General features: G+C 53.5%; 1 long non-coding RNA gene across 3 annotated transcripts in view; it reads left to right on the plus strand.

Annotated features, from left to right (window-relative positions):
• Window positions 1-15,283, plus strand: part of LOC128626661 (uncharacterized) — a 41,486-nt gene that overhangs the window by 9,893 nt on the left and 16,310 nt on the right. Inside the window, exons 3-4 of one of the 3 annotated variants that reach the window (XR_008390681.1) lie at window positions 2,203-2,304; window positions 8,237-8,434. This is a non-coding gene — a long non-coding RNA (uncharacterized LOC128626661). Of the gene's footprint in view, window positions 1-2,202; window positions 2,904-8,236; window positions 8,749-15,283 lie in introns of those variants that run through there. The other 2 variants (XR_008390680.1, XR_008390679.1) reach the window with 2 other exon arrangements.

The following is a 15,283-nucleotide window of genomic DNA, read 5'->3' on the forward strand; positions in this document are numbered from 1 at the left end:
CATCCTGTGGCCCCTTTATACTTTTCATGAATCCCTTCCTCCTGGGAGTCACACTTCCTGGGTCACATTCCAACTTCATAGTCCCTTGACCTTGGGCGTACTTCTCAAACTCTACTCTCCTCAACTGTAACTGGGGGTAATCATCTTTCCTGCCTCTGGGGTCACCAAGAGGGTTAAAGGCGGTACCTCTGCAAAGCACCTACATCTCAAGAGTGGGAGCTCAGCTGTCATTATCACTCACATTTACCTTGGCCTCGCTCTGGCCCTCCCTCTCCTGCTCCCACCTGTCCCCCCCTTAGACCTGGGCCTCCTTTCTTTTTCTCAAACCCTCCCTTCTTCCCTAACCTGAGACCTAGAACACCTGAGGGGTTGGAGAAGGAGAAAGGACAGCCATTCACCAAACCAAAATGCTGCCTGGCCCAGATTCCCAACTGGGGAGGGGCTTGTGCCCAGCCTGAGAACCCAGCATAACCCGGGGCAGATCCCAAAGTAAAGGCTGCCTGTAGGAACCCCAGCACAGTCTCTCCTGGGTAGGCTAAGCCCCTCCCGGAAGCTGTTTCCTCATCTGTGAGTCAGAAAGGGAGGGCTTTGACCTAGATGCCCCTAAGATTCCCTTAGGGGACACTGGGGGCTGAGCCCACACTGGGGCAGGCGGGATGTGGCAAATATTTCACGAACATGGATTGGAATCCTGGGTCCTCCTCTGAGCCTTGATTTCCTCCTTGGCAAGTTGACACCAGTCAATAATCCCTGCCTGCTGGCCTCTCAAACAACGCAGAGGAAGGGGGCAGAGAAAGAACTGTGTGCTAGGCACAGGAAGGCGCACCTTTCCACCACCCGCTGAGCTCCACGTCATGGCCAGCAGATGGCGCTATTGTAGCGCCAGTATCTCAACCCCAAGTCTCCCTACAGTTGGCTCCCAGGCCCCAACCCATCACTGCCTGGCTGTGCTTGGATGGAGACATTTGTTGTTTGTGGCAAAACTCGGTCTAGAGTGTTAATTGAGAGCCCAAACTTGGTAGCCAGCTGACCCAACAGACTGAGTCTACCCCTTTAAACAGGCAGTGTGACTTTGGGTGACTTGCTTAACTTTTCTGAACTTCCACTTCCCCATCTGTAAAATGAGGATGGCACCTCCCCTCCTGGAGTTAGGAAGGATTGCTTTGATCTGGGATGCCACCCGAAGGGGCTTCATGCTCAGTAACGTGACTTACAGTACAGCGGGCCTGAGGGGGGAGACGACGTCTCCTTCCCATCCCTTCCAAACTGCCCCGAATCAAGCCACGAGCTACGCACGTCCACCCCATCACCAGGCTTTCAGTCCTGCCCTCTGCCCTCTGTCTGGAACATTACTCCCCTCCCTGTTTCATGACTTCCTAGAAAGTTTGGGACCTGTTGGGTTTTCTCCTAATTGCATTTTAAGCCTTATTGAGGTAAAATTTATATATCATACAAATGTACTCGTTTTGAGTGTATTATTCAATGATTTTCAGTATGCCTACCAAGTTGTGCTCAAGACTTTATTTTTTTAAATCTGATATCTCTCCAGAGTCCAGACCCTTTATCCAGTGCCCCATGACATTGTCACTTGGCTGTCCCCTGGCCCCTCTAACGCAGTACATCCTCAGCCAAATGTATCATCTTGCCTCCCCCTCCTTTCTTGTCTTCCAGCATTTGCCACCTCCCTTCTGGGCTTCTTCGGCTAGCAATTTCACCTTTCATCCCTGGGTTCTCGGCACTTTGCCGAGGGCCTGGCACTTAGTAGATGCTCAATAAAAATTTGCTCTATGCATGAATGAAATAAGCAGCAGCATCCTGCTACATAAGTGTGCTTGCTCACCCCTCACCCCACCTGCCAACCACCCTGTTGACTCTGTCAGCTGTGTCTGGAGTCTGACCCTGCCTGGAGCCCTGCAGCTCCAGCCTCACATGCCTGCCCCTCTGCGATGGCGGTGGCCTCTTGCCCTCCCCCATGCCCTGCCTCAGTCTCCCCCTCCCTCTGGTTTTTGTCCCCCTACCTGGCCCCAGAGTGACTCATCAGAAAAGCACATCTGACCTCATCCTCCTCACCCTAAGAGTGTGCTGCCCACTGCTACCATGAAGCCCAGCTCCCCCGTCCAGACATAGCAGCCCTGCAGGCTTTGATCCCAGCCCCTCTGTTCAGCCTCAGCCTCATCCTTCTCCCCTCTCCAACTTTTCCAGGCCCTGGTCACCCCAAACTGCAAGAGCAGTATGACGCTGCGACTAAAAAGCAGGTCTGGAGTCAACCTGGCTGTCGTTCACATCTTCCGCAGCTGCATCCCTGTGAGCTTCAGTTTTCTCATTTGTCATATGGGAATGATAAGAGCACCGACCCGGCTGGGCAGGGGTAGGGATCACATGAGATGATGAAGTACAGCACTTGGAATGGGACTGGCACATGGCCAGTACTCAACCAGCGTTAGTTTCAAATCACTGCAGGCTCCCCAAACCCACTCAAGTCTGGTTCCTCCGCGTTTGACTATGGAAGCTGTTTTTCCCCTTTCTGTCCACCAGGGGTGCTGCAACTCCTCTGACTGCCCAGGGCACATCAGCTCCATCTGGGAGGCCCTCCCCAGGCCCCCTGAAGTCAGCTTTAATCAGACCATCCGCATTCACAGAGCTGATCGCACAAGTGCCCCTCTTGCCAGTTCCCCCAGGGAAAATCCAACCCTGAGTTGTGTATCTCCCAAATCTCTCCCCCTCTCTGCATCCCCACTGCCACCTCCCTTGTACCAGCCACTACAGTGTCCTCCCTGCTTCCGTTCTGCCCCTTCAGCGTTCTTCCCAGAATGAACAATGGCTCTCTCTGCCCCTCCCCTGCAACCCTTCACTGGCTCCGAAGCATGGCCCACCATGAGCTGAGGCTATGACTCCCCCCCCCCCCCCCCAGCCACACCGAGTACCCTTCCCTTGCACCCACTGGGTCCCAGCCACACTGGCCCAGGAGCACCCTTTCCCCTCCCACCTCAGGGCCTTGGCACATACTGTTTATCCCACCTGGAACCTCTTCCCCCACCCTTTCGCCACCTATTAAACTCCTTCAGACTCTGATCTCTTCAGAGATATCTCTGACCCTCCCATCACCACTAAATCAAGATCCCTCATGATGTATTTTCATAGCACTCTGTGCTTCCTCCTCTTAGCCCTTACAGTTCGTAATTACATATTTGAGTGGCTGTTTGATGACTCTCTGCTTCACCCACTGACTCTGAAAGCTTCCTGAGGGGTGAGGCTGTCTTGTTCCATTGAGTCCCCAGTGGCTTGCCATGTGCCAGTAGGATGGCTGACTGGAGTTGGGCTATTTCCTCATGTGTCCCTCCTCCTCCTGGGTCAGGTCCCCAAGGGAAGGGCCATAACCCATGTCTGTATTCCCAGACAGACCCCACCCCACCTTGACCTGGACCACACTAGGGGATCCACAAATGTCACATGGATGAAAGATAACATCTTTTTCTGGTCCTTCTGAGGTTGATGTTTTAACTATGCTTACAGAAACTGATATATTGTGATAAAGCATTAATAATAATATTGGCGGTGGGCATGGGAGTGTGTTCTTTGACCCTGACCATCCTGGCAGCTCACTTTCCAGCCCTGACCAACCCTGTGGGATCAGAAGGGCAGTGTTACTATTTTCTCACGTGTATAGAAGAGAAACAGAGCTTTATGAAGATTGAGTGGCATTCCCACAGGGGTTGAGCGGGGCTCCAACCCAAGCGTTCGGTGTCCCTGCCCTCTGACACTCCAACCCCCGCCCAAGCCTGGACGCCAAGCTCCGTGAGGGCAGACATCGCGTGTTCTCGCCCCACTGTACTGAGGGGCTGGCGCAGTGCCCAGTCAGGAGGGAAGGGCTTCCAATGGCTGTGGGATGAACACACCAGCAAGTGAATGCCTCCTGAGCTGCGGGGGCCAGACCCGAGGCCGCCCGCTCCTTCCCGGAGATGCTGCCCAGAGATGCTTTTTCTAGTCGGGCCTCTATCTCAGAGCCAGGGTGGGAGGAGAAAAGGGGCTGGGGCGAGAGGGAGAAGAGTCACACGCAACAGCACCTCCTGAGGACAGGGCACTTCATGGATGTTGTTGTAAGAATTTATTCAAGCCCGACTGATGGCGTATACGGAGGAGTGAGGTCTCAGATGCTCTCCAGCATCTGTGCACCTCCAGCATCAGATGCTCTCCAGCATCTTCACAGTTGCGAAGCCTGCACACTCTGCCTCTTCCTGGGATCCCAGAGGAGCTCTGCAAGTAGCAGGGCAGGAAAACGAAGGAACAAGAGAACAAGAAAGAAAAGCCAGTGTGTATCCTACAGTAACTGTGCTGCCTGATGCTGTAGCCGCTCCCTGCACACGGCTATTTTAATTTAAATTAATTAAAAGTAAACGAAATAGAAAAAGTTAATTCCTCAGTCTCCCTAGCCACATGTGACGGGCTCAGTAGCCACACATGCCTGGTGGCCACTTACTGGACAGCGTGGCTCTGGGACATTCCCATGTCCTGTGGGGCCGACTGATCCACAGAACACAAATAGGCAAAAGGGAGGGAAGAACACCTGCGATCCCATTTCCCAAAGAAAACTGCTGCTCAAATTTTGGCGTGGATATTTCCAGTTTTTTCTGTGGGCGGGCATTATAGATTGTTTTCATTTTTTCAAAAATGGCTTACTACTGTACATACTGTTTAATGGCCTGTTTTTTCACTTATCAAAGTTCTATACATATCTTTTCTGTAACACCTTTTTTTTAAACAGTTGCTAAAATTTTATGTAAACGTTTTGTGTGACAAGAGCTGCAATGTATTTCACAATCACTTCGTTATCATACAAAAGCAGTAGATACTCATTAGAGAAAATTAAATAAAATATATAAAGTAAAAAGAAAAAAGTCCCCAAATCACTCTACTCCAAAACAACCACATTTTCTTTCAACTTTTTAATCATAAGATTTTTTCCAAACACAGAGAGAGGTTAAAAGGGTGACAGTAGACACCGGTACCCCCACCCCCTCGCGCTAGCAGCTGAAGCCACCACATTTTAAACACCGTGGCGCCCTCCTGGGCATCTTCCTGGGTCTGAACTCATACACGTGTACAAAAATAAGAATGACATCACGGTTTACGTGTTGTTGTTTGGCACTTGTTTAAATTTTCACTTTTAACCGTGTATTACAAATATCCTCAAGTCTTACTGAGTAGTTTTCACAGTGTCATAGTCAATGTTCTTGGCCAGCGGCCCCTTAGTAACCTCTGAATGAAGCTGTGACCATTCTCATAACCAGCCCCCTGCGGCTGGACATCGCTGTTTCCAACTCTTCACTGTGACGAAAACACAAAAGTTCCGTGAACATCTCTGTCTTTTTGCCTTTGGGTGAGGACCTGAGGGTGAGTCCTAGACTGGAGGGTGACTCAGGAGCAGAAGGACACGCCAATTTCCACATCCACTGAAAATGCACGAGACTCTCTAGTTACCCGCACCCTCACCAGTGCTTTCACACACGAGGGCAATTGTGTACTTATGGCAAACAGTCTCATCTCTGTCTTCCTCTCCAGAGGTGATCTCATTTCGATTGCTCCTTTTGGAATTTCAGACCCTAGCAAAATAGTTGGCACATGAGAGACGCTCTGTAAACATACGTTGAATGCATGGATGCCCCACCGCACGGACTGAGCCCAGAGAGGGGCAGGACACCGAGAACACAGTAGAAACCCATCTCACCGGGGGGCAGGCTTTAAAGTTGGCTCAGAAATGAAGTTCCCCCTACAATGTTTGCTGAACGAGCAACGGTTTGAAAACCCTGAAGAACATACCCTTGCGGATACTAACAAATAGTTTCCCCGTTATTCAAACATTTTTATTCACTTAACATATATTTACTTAGCATCCACCATGAGCCAGGCACTGTTCTGGATAATACAGCAGAGGATGTAGCAAATGTTCTGCCTTCTGGAGCTGACATTCTAAGAGCGAGACAGACACGTGACAGGCAAATTGACAAAGACACGTCTCCTGTGTCCCCTGGATGGTGAAGAGTGCTGTGAGGAAGAGTAGAGCAGGAAGGGGCTAGAAAGTGGCAGAGAGGAGGGGGAGGGTGGGCTGCTGTTTTACATGGGGTGGCCAGGGAAAGCCTCTCTACTGATGAGCGGAAGTGAGCCCTGTGGGTGGATGAATGGGACGGAGTAGCCGTCACAGCAAGTGCAAAGGCCCTGAGGTGCAACTGTGCTTGACTGCTCAGAGGACACTTGGGATGCCAATGTAGCCGAGGGGAGGGGAGGGCAAGCAGGAAGCAATGAAGTGCGGACGGGTGTGCGCTGCCGATGTCAGACCTTCTGGGAATGGGAAGGTGTTAAGATTTTCTTTGAAGGAGAAGGGAGCCACTGTAGGGTTTGAAAAGAAAAATAAAGTCATTTGACTCATGTTATTAAAGAGCGTTGCTGATCGCTTCTCAGCCCTTTGGCTAAGATCAAGTGTAAAAGGTGTTGCTGACTATGACATGGAGGCTAGAGCATGGGGGGGGGGGAGCAGGAGCAGGGTGCTTCGTTGGGAGGCTGCTACACAAAATCCCTGCCAGAAAAGGAGGGGTCCCTCCGACACAGGTAACAGCCACAGAGGTGCTGAGGGTCAGATTCTGGACGACTTCGGAGTGTCAGATGTGGGGGTAAGAGAGCGGAGCCAAGGGCGACCCGAGCTGTGCCCTGAGCAACAGAAAGAACAGAGCTGCCCTTTGCTGAGATGGGAAAGCCAAGGGGGGGTCAGGTTTGAAGGTAAATATTCAGAGTTGAGTTGCGACCCTATTAAGTTTGAGTTTCTTGTTGGCTATCTGAGTGGAGATGTATGGTTCTGGAGGCGAGTGAGGGAAGCAAAAGTAGACTCATCAGCACACAGGGTGTCTGTAAAGCCTTGGGTGGGATGGGGGCTAGTGGGGAAGTAGGCTAGGGAAATGGAGGGGCCCTGGGGCCAACTCACAGGGACGCTAGCACGGGGACCTCAGGCAGATGAGGGAGAGGGGACTGAACGGGGGCCCTGTGAGGTGGGAGGGGAGCGGAGAGAGTGGGGCCCAGAAAGACACAGGACAGATGTGTACCTGGAGCAGGGCTCAGCCGCCCAGTCAGCTGCTGGTGTGGAGAGCTGGGAGTGACCGTTACACTGGTCAGCGAGGTCATGGATGACCCCGGCGGGAGACGTTTCAATGGGGTGATGAAGGTGAAAGCCCAACTAGAGGGAGTTGAAGGGGGAATGGGAAAAGGCGATGAAAACTGTGGATCCGGAAAGCTCTGGGGGAAAGTTTCCTGTGAAGGGAAGCAAAGAAAAGCGTCCTTGGCTGCGTGTGTGCTCACGCATGTTTAAGGTAGAACGAACCGGCACCCGACTGGGTGCTGAAGGGAATGAACCAGCTGCAGGAGAGGCCGGAGGAATTGCTGGGTGAGGACCTGGAGGAAGCCAGAGGGACCTAGGGCAGTGCCAGTGGCGGGAGCCGCCTTAGAAGTGAGCCCCGTGTAACCGGTGGTGGGCGTGGCAGAGAAACTGATGCGGAGGCTGCTGGCGAGTGAGCGCAGGGCGAGCTGGGCGTCTGGGGAGGGTTCCTCCCCTTGCTTCTCTTTCCCCAGTGGAAACGGCGGGTTCTTTCTCTGGTGTCGTTACAGAGAGCCATGGCTTTCGTGGGCCGCCAGATGAAACGGTGGGCTTGTGCTTAGGGCCACAGAGTATTAAAAGCCTTTGAACGCCTGGCTCACACATGGCATGGAAAGAGCCCACACTCTGCTGGGCGTTGGGAAACTGGGCCCAACTGGGGGACTGTGGCAAGTCCCCGGTATGTCAGCAGTGTGTCACGTCCCCATCAAGGTGTGGGAGCTCACGGGGTGGGGTGGGAGTGTAACTCCGCAGCAGTGACTTGTGCGTGTTGCTCTCCTTTCTCTCCTTCTACGTGGGTTCTAAGCTGTGTGTTAGTTCGATGCACTGTGATGAGGACCTCACTGTAGGTGGCACCCCTAGAACCTCAGGCCTCCGGGCCAGTTTCCGCTCCACAGTGCTACTCCATCTCTCTCCATGTGTCCCTAGGGGACCACCGGACTTCAGGAGAGCGGGTGAGTAGTCTGGACAGGCTGAAAAGTGAACAAGGGTCCAGCTGAGAGAAGCCCCCCGCATCGGAGCTGGGCAGGCCCCCGCAGATCACCTGGCCCAGCCGCCTTACTCACCGGCGTGTTTCCCCGCCTCTGTTTCACTTCTCAGGTCAGGCTGGGAGGTCCAGCGACACCCGCCCACCCTCCTCGTCTGGCAGCATCTTCTTCCTGCCTTCATCATCTTCCTGGGAACTGGCCTGTTTGGGTTGCTCCCAGCTGTCAGCCCGCCCCCACCGCGTCCTCGCAGCTGCTCTGAGGGAGCTGCCCTGTTACTTTTGTTTACAGGTGGGCAGCCATCACTGGGCAGGTAAGTGCCACCTGAGGGATCTTCCCACCTCTGTAAAGACACTGACCAGAGAGCTCACGTGGGGCTGATAACCTTCACATACAGGGCAGAAGGGGGCTCCCCTTGAAACCCCGAAACAGTGCATTTAAGATCAATAAAGGGAAGTTTTGCTTTGCACGGAAAGGGCACTGACTAAAAATACTAGTATTTTTACTAGCATTTAGAGAAGTATTTAGATGAATTCATAGATAGTCGATCGTTACATGGCTGTTGAAGTGACCTTCTAAAAACGTAAACAAGGTCACAGCCATCCGTGGTCCACAACCCCTCGCTGCCCTCAGAGCAAAGCTCAGACTCCCCACCCTGACCCCCCCCCCCCGCCCGGCTGCGCTGCTCTCCCCCCTCCTGCTGGAGACTCGGCGCTCCTCCTGCCTCCGAGTGTCTACCCTGTGCTCTGGCGGGCTGCTTTTCGCCCGGGCAGCTCTTACTCATCCTCCAGACCTCAGCCTAAAGGTCACCTGCTTCCTAGGGCTTTCCCTGTGTGACCACACAGCTGAGTCAGTGCCCGGTGAGTCTCTCTTGTCCCTTTTTGGTTTTCTCCCTTGCCCTTATCACAAACCACATTAATTAATTAATTAACTAATTAATTAGGTTTTTTTGGTCTCCACCTCCTTCCACTGGACAGTGAGCTCCATGAGGGCAGTGTCCTTGTCTGTCTTGTCACCCCCCTGTCCCCAGAACAAGTACCCTGCTGGCATGGTGCCTGTCATGTACTGTTCATTCAGCACTGACCGTGCTGGGAATAGTCCTAACTGCTTTTGTATGAATTAACTCATTCAGTCCCTGCACATTAACCCTGTAGGAGAGGTACTGTTACCTCTTTGTTTTATAGGTAAGGAAGCTAAGGAACGGTTTGTTAGAAACCCCTCCCCCTCGGTCACGGCCAGTGAGTAGCAGAGCAGAGGCCAGAGTCCAGGCAGAGGGGCTCCATTGTCCACACTCTCACCCACGACTCTCCGCTCCCTCTCCAGTGCTTACTGAGGCTGTCGGTAGACATGCGAGGAGTGAATGAATGGGTGAGAGGCGAGAGCTTGGGACAAAGGGCCCTGGATCAGAGAGAGGTGGGTTTGGGACCCAGCTGTGTCTCCTGCGGACCTGGGTCTCAGATTCCCACTCTGTTAGGAAACAGAAAACTCCCCTGAGAGTGCTTCAGAGCAATAGGAGATAACTAAAAACTGCTTTTTAAAAAGTGGGCAAAAGGCCTGAACAGGACATCCACTGAAAAAAAACCAGCGTGCAAAATAAACAAATGAAAAGATGCTTCATCTCATTAAGGAAATGCAGATGGGAACTGACTGTCAGGGACGATGATCACACTAAGTGCCGGCGAGGCTGTGGGGCAACTGGAACTCCCGTCCACCGCGGCAGAGGAGGGGGCGAGTGTTCTTCGGCACTAGCGCTCTGGAAATCCGCCTGGCAGCACTCGCACGGCTGCACGTGTGCACTCCTGATGACGCCCAACTTCCACCTTGGGTGTGTAGCTTAGAGAAACTCCGACACGTGTGCACCAGGAGACACGCTGTAAGAATGATCATAGACCTGCCCTGTCCTGTGTGGCTCAGTTGGGTGGACGTCATACCACAAAGCAAAAGGTCGCTGGTTCGTTCCTCATCAGGGCACAAGCCTGGGTTGCAGCTGGGGTTGCAGGTTTGGTCCCCGGTTGTGGTGTGTGCAAGAGGCAACTGATTGATGTTTCTCTCTCACATGGCTCTTTCTCTCCTTCTCTCTCTTCCTCTCTTCCCTTCTCTCTAAAAATAAATAAGTAAAACACTTTTTAAAAACGATCATGGCAAAACAACCTACAGACCCATTGACTGGAGAATGGTGAAGGTAACTGAGGCTTATTTATACAACGGAGCATTATGCAGTTGAAAAAAATGAATGCTGGGTAAATAATGCAAAATCGTGTATGTGGTGTAGAAACATAGCAATGCATGAAAAAAATTAAGCCAAGGAGAAATGTGTATACATTATACTATTGATATAAAGGCCAAAAAGCAAACAAAACAATATGTTGTATAGGATCCATCTCCATATGGAGACACTGTCTTTTTATTCCAAAGCAATGAATGGGGACCACAAAATTCAGGGTTGTATTGTGTTGACCTTTGGAGTGAGGCAAGGAACAGAATTAGAGAGGAACACAGGTGGCTTCAACAATGCTGGTGAAGTTCAAGTTCCTGAGCCAAGGTGGTGGTTTCACAGATGTTTGTTTCCATAAACCAGACATTCATCACATTTTTTGTGTTCATCAAATATTGCGTAATATAAAATTCACTCTTCTGTAGCTCCAGGGTTGTTGTAAGAGTCAAATGCGAGTGTGGACAGAGTTGACTGTTCATTCCACAAGCGTCCACCATATGCGAGGCCCCCTCTTAGGCACCAGGGAAGCTACAACAAATGAGAATAGGATGCGGCCGGGAGGAAGTGGCTTCAGATCCGAGCAGCGAAGAGCACCAGCTTTGCAGCCAGAGAGACCTGGGTACGAATCCCACTCTGCTGCTTACTAGCTGTGTGACCTTGGGCAAGTGTCCCAACCTCCCACTTCCTCAGATTGGTGAGTCGGGAACAGGAAAGCTAAGAGGCTGAGGTAAAGCAGTAAAGCTAACTGGCCTGCCTGATACTGAGCCCTTAGTACGAGCTCGATGAATGTGCCTGTTTGTGCAAAGCGCTGACGCCGGGGGTGGAGAGGAGGGGCCACCCTGCCGGGTGAGCACCAAATAGGAGAAGAAGGGCTGTGTCCTGAAGGCTCTGAGGGGTCAGTGAAGGTCTAAAGGTTTGACAGGGACAGCATTTGTGCCTCAGAAAGATCCCTCTGGCTAAACTGAGGGAGAAGGCGGGACCCAGGGCCTGGCCAGCGTGGCTCAGTTGGTTGGAGCGTCATCCTATGGCAGGAAGATTGTGGGTTCCATTCCCAGTGAGGGCACACACCTAGGTTGCGGGTTCGGTCCCTGGCCTGGGCACATACAATCCCCAGTCCGGGTGCAGACAGGAGGCAGCCAATCGATGCTTCTCTCTCACATCAGTATTTCTTGCTCCCTCTTCTCTCCCTCCCTCTCTCTGTAAAAACCAATTTAAAAAAAGGACCAGAACCAGGAAGGCTGTTTAAGAGGCTGTTAAAATAATCTAGGGGAGAGATTGTGGAGTCCTGAACTAGGGGTTTAGAGTCCACAGGGACTGGAGGACTGGAAGGAAGGGGACGGATTCTAGAGCATTCAGAGAGAGAAAATTGATTGCAGGGGACACTGTATGTGGGAGCAGAGGGGCTGAAGTCACTTGGGACAGGCCCCAGATGTGATGCCCTGAGGTGGGGAACCCAGAAGGAGAGAGAGGTTGGAGGGGAGATGGAGATGATGGGTTCAGCGTTGGTCAAGCTGAGGTGGGGCACTTGGGAGTTAGTAAGTGCAAAGTGAGGCACCTAAGGGGCCCCGCGTTTACGTACTGGGAGCTCAGGGCGAAGCTTAGCTCAGAGAAGGCGACTGGGAGTGGTGAGGTTGTCCAGGACGGGTGTGGAGGGGTGCAGCCGGCGATGCCTCTGACCCCACGGGCAGGCGGAGGAGGAGCCGGGGTGATCCCAAAGGAGCTGCTGTGGAGGGAGGTGGTGGAAATAGAGAAGCCAGGTCTCCCTGACGCTGAGGGGGCAGAGCGTGGAGCCAGAGGGTGTGGCCCGCTCAGAGTCAGATGTCACAGAGGGGCTGAGAAGAAGCCACCAGGCCTGGTTCGGGGGCTGCCAGTGCTCTGGGCAGGAATGTTTCCCGGCGCGGTGGGGGCTGCTGCGTGGTGAGGGGCTCTCAGCGTTCCCAGAGCAGTCCGTGGCCTCTCCACCGCCTCCCACAGCCCCCGTCCCTCCCGCCCACCTCTCGGGTCTCCCTTCTCCCGTTTGTTCAATGTCTGCTCCTGGTTGGTCCACAAACTCCATGAGCAACCAGCAGGAATTGTGCAAAATACAGGAATTCAGTTGAGCCTCCTTTCAGTCCCAAGAAATACCATGTTCATCCCCAATAAACAAGTGAGTGAACTGAGGCCCTGAGGCCAGAGATTTACTTGGCCATTTTGAGGGATAGGTTTCATCTCTAACTGGGGGTGGCAGTCAGGAAAAACAAATTCGCATCATCTGAACCTCCAGTACCTGAACTTGATGAAGTCTCCACTTTAGCCTGCATACAAAACGCCAGAGATTGGTATGAACTGGCAGCTCTTAGGCCCCAACTGCAGATTCGGATTCAGCAGGTGCAAAGCAGTGCCTGGGGACCTGTTTTGGCAACTGTCACCCTAGGTGATTCCCCTGCAGGAGTTCCACCCCGAGGCAGCATTAACCCAATCCTGTGCTGCACCCTTGGAATTTCAGGGTGGGAAGTGGTCCTGGACCCCCAAGCTACTGGTTTCTGGCAATCAGTTAGGGCTCTGGCTGCAGCTGGGAGCGCCTGGGGCTGGGGGAGGCAGGGGTGGTAATAAAGAAACAACAGGAAACTCAGCTTTTATTAGCCCTGGGTACTCGCAGCTGCAGGTGAGTAATCTGATTTCTGCGGCGTCCTGTTTTCTCCGCTGCACGGCGGTTCCTCGACACCCACTCACCTGCCACCAGCCACGGGAGAAAGGGCGGGTGGGAGGGAGGATGGGCGTGGGGCTCCGCCCGTCTGGGTCCCTCGCCCACGCCCCGCGGGCACGCTTGCTGCGCTAGGGCCACCGGTGGCCCTGCACACCTGGTGCACTCGCTGCCGGGAAGCTGGGCTCCGCCCACCTGCGATAGGGGGTGGTGAGGGGAGAGGCAAGACAGATGCGCATCCGCGGCCCTGCCAAGCCACCCCCCCCCACCCCCGCTCAAGCTGCGTCCCCCCACCCCTGGCTCCTTGCTCATTCCCCCAGATCAGATGACCTGGTGCCATCTTCCCGCTCCGCCACTGACTTCCAAGCCTCGGTTGCCGCCTCACTAAAATGGGAGAGGGAGGGAAGCGGTGTGAATGCTGTCGACTCTAAAGCACTGTACCCGTACTGAGGCCAGTCTCTTAACTGCCGTGTGTCTCCTCGTTTGTAAAGCGGGAATGATGAACTGTTTCTCATACGCAAATAATGCTCATGAGGTGCCTAGAACACTGTACTCAGTAAGGGCAGTGGCTGTCGCTGTGGTTACCACCACCGATACTGCTAGGCCACGCGGAAGCCCGCCTTCTGTCTTCTCGCTCAGGTCCTCTGGTTTCCCTGGGTCCCCCGCTCCTGCTGGGGAAGAGGCGGCCGGGAAGACGCCGATCAGAGCGGCCCGACAGAGCCAGGGGTCTGCCTGAGAGTGGAGACTTGTTCCGAGAGGTGGAAAGCTCTCCGACCACGTTTTTCCATCTGTAAATTGGGGCGGGTAACCCGTTCTCCACCGAGATTGCAAAGACCACGTGAGAAAATAAACCCGGAAACATTTTGCAAACTTAAAGTGCCGGCCACATGCGAAGAACTGTAATTACACTTTCTTCCAGGTGCCTCCTTGCCCAGGTCAAGGACTAGTCAGGAGCTGGCCTGGAGTTAGCCGCTGGGTGTCGGAGGACCCCTGTGGAAAGGACCTCAGGTGGGGTCTGCCACGTCTGCCCGTCACTGCATGCCTTGCTGGCACGAGGGTGGGGTGAGAGACCCTACCTTCAGGGGTTCGTGGTCCAAGGACCCCAAGAGGCAAAGGTGTCCTGGCAGCACAGGGGACGCAGGAAGTGGACTCCCGGGGACAGGGCAGGGGTTCCAGGGCGGAGGACTTCCCGCAGGAGTCAGCCTGGGGAGGACTTTTTGAGGGATGGTTGTAGTTCACAGGAGAAGGGGAGGCATATTGGGACAGACACAAACTGGCAGGGAGACCGGGGGACAAGAACCTGTGCCATGTGCTCAGGGAAAGGGTGCGATGTGGCTGAACCTCAGGGTGAGAAGAGAGTGGGGTGCAGGATGGAGGCTCATTGGGCAGGGCTGCCCCGTGCCACGCTAGGGCGTCCGGACTTCAGCCCAAGGCTGAGGGGGCGTTGTATGGATGTTCAAATGTTCAAAGCAGGGGAGCAACACGGTCAGTGGCGGCCTCTAGAAAGGTCGCTGTGGGGAACGGGAGGAAAGGCAGCACAGACAGCAGCTGCGGCCGGGAGCAGAAGTGGCCTGAACGAGGCAATGGCAGGGGGGCAGGAGAAGGGACGGACGGGACAAAGCTTCCTGAAACAGAACAGCAAGACTTACAGTAGGACAATGAGAGGAGACACAGTGAAGGCGATGGATTTTTCTGTCTCCGGAGCATTGTCTGGAGTGGGGAACCCAGGAAGGGAGCAGGGTGAGGTCACCTTGGGGTACCTGTCAGGAGTTCGTTTCCTTGAGAGCAATCTGTACTAGGCACCAGGGGAGTGAGCAGGTGGGACCCAGCACCACCAGGAGAAGCTAGAGAGAGAAGAGAATATCGTATTCGTCGGGAACCCTGGTTTGTGCCAGAAAATCAACTCAAACTAGGTTAAGGACAAAAACTAAAAAGGAAAAAGACAAACTAAGAATTGAGGGGCTCCTTTATCTTGGAGTTTCAAAGATGGGTCAACTTCAGGCATTGCTGGATCCAGGGTTCCCAATAATATCCTTGAATTATCTCCCCTGCAGCCCCATCAGTCAGTATTGTTTGCTTCTGCTTTTCTTTAAAAAACATGGGCCTCCTTCTCTGCTATGGCACACAGGCCCCCTCCAGTGCCGGGAAAGATACTCACATATTTACATTCTATCAGCTGACGCTTCAGGAGAAGAAAGCCAAGGGTCGCCACTGGCTCCATCACAGTCCCCGGGAGGGCCCTGAATGACCCGGCCTTCATCATA

This window comes from Artibeus jamaicensis, unplaced genomic scaffold, assembly GCF_021234435.1.
Source record: "Artibeus jamaicensis isolate MK-2021 breed Jamaican fruit bat unplaced genomic scaffold, CSHL_Jam_final scaffold_847, whole genome shotgun sequence".
NCBI lineage: Eukaryota > Metazoa > Chordata > Mammalia > Chiroptera > Phyllostomidae > Artibeus > Artibeus jamaicensis.